Here is a 947-nt window from a genome sequence, read left to right on the forward strand (position 1 = left end):
CTAATCAAAATTCAACTTAACCCGCTTGGTCACGTCGACCTTCTCATCGGCGGGCACTTCCCACTCTCCGCAATAACCATTCAAAATGGGTGCGGCAGGAATACCTCGTCGCAGCATTCGGCAGCGTTGGACATCTAATCGAAGACGAGCCGTGTCGAGGCTGGTAGTGGCCGCCGCTTCTGACCAGAGACGCTCTGCCACGGCCGAGGCTCGCGGCCACAGACGTCCAAGGACGTTGGTTTTGTCGACAAACTCGCCCCAGATGTTCGCTTGACCGCCGATGACCAGGTCTTTTTCCGCCTCGGTGCCGTTGAAGTTTCTCGGGTCACACTGGTAGAGCACCTCCCAGTCCTTGCCCGGGTACGGAGTGGTGATGTAGTTCAGGTACCAGCAGGCAGAAAGGATGATCTGGTACTCTGTAGACAAAAGATGGTTGTGAATAAGAAGGAAAAAAACAGCCACAAGAGTAACTTACTTTTCTTGGCAATTCGACTGATGTAGTTCTGCCAGAGGTCCATTTCCGAGTCAAGGTACTTGTCCTTCCAGACGCCGACGATAGAGTCTGCCGCCAGGGTGACACCGTTGTCTACCGGATCCTGCCAGATGATGTACTTGTAGCCGACGTCCTTGACGTTGGTCAGCGTTCGCTTGGTGTAGTACTCTTCCACCTCGTGGTACTCCTTGAATCCGTGCGTTTGCATGAACTTGGTAATGTCCGGACTGGACTTCCAGCAGCTGTAGAAAACCTCATCCATGCCCAAGTGAATGTACGGATCTTTGAAAACCTTCTTGAACTCGGCGTAGATGTCCTTCATAAAAGAGAAGGTCTCATTGCGCATCTGAAATAGGAAACACCAAAATGAGTAATGCTGACAAGTGAAAACAAGAGAATGCTACTTGCCGGGTTCAGAATCTCCGTTTGCGAGTGATTGGGGTAGTCAGGCTGG

General features: G+C 51.6%; 1 pseudogene; it reads right to left on the bottom strand.

Moving 5' to 3' along the window:
* On the bottom strand, window positions 1-839 carry LOC108354716 (beta-hexosaminidase subunit alpha pseudogene; annotated as a pseudogene).
* Between the last annotated feature and the right edge of the window lie 108 nt (window positions 840-947).

This window comes from Rhagoletis zephyria, unplaced genomic scaffold (assembly GCF_001687245.7).
Source record: "Rhagoletis zephyria isolate East Lansing unplaced genomic scaffold, Rhagoletis_zephyria_1.1 Rzeph_scaffold_38586, whole genome shotgun sequence".
Classification (NCBI taxonomy): Eukaryota; Metazoa; Arthropoda; class Insecta; order Diptera; family Tephritidae; genus Rhagoletis; species Rhagoletis zephyria.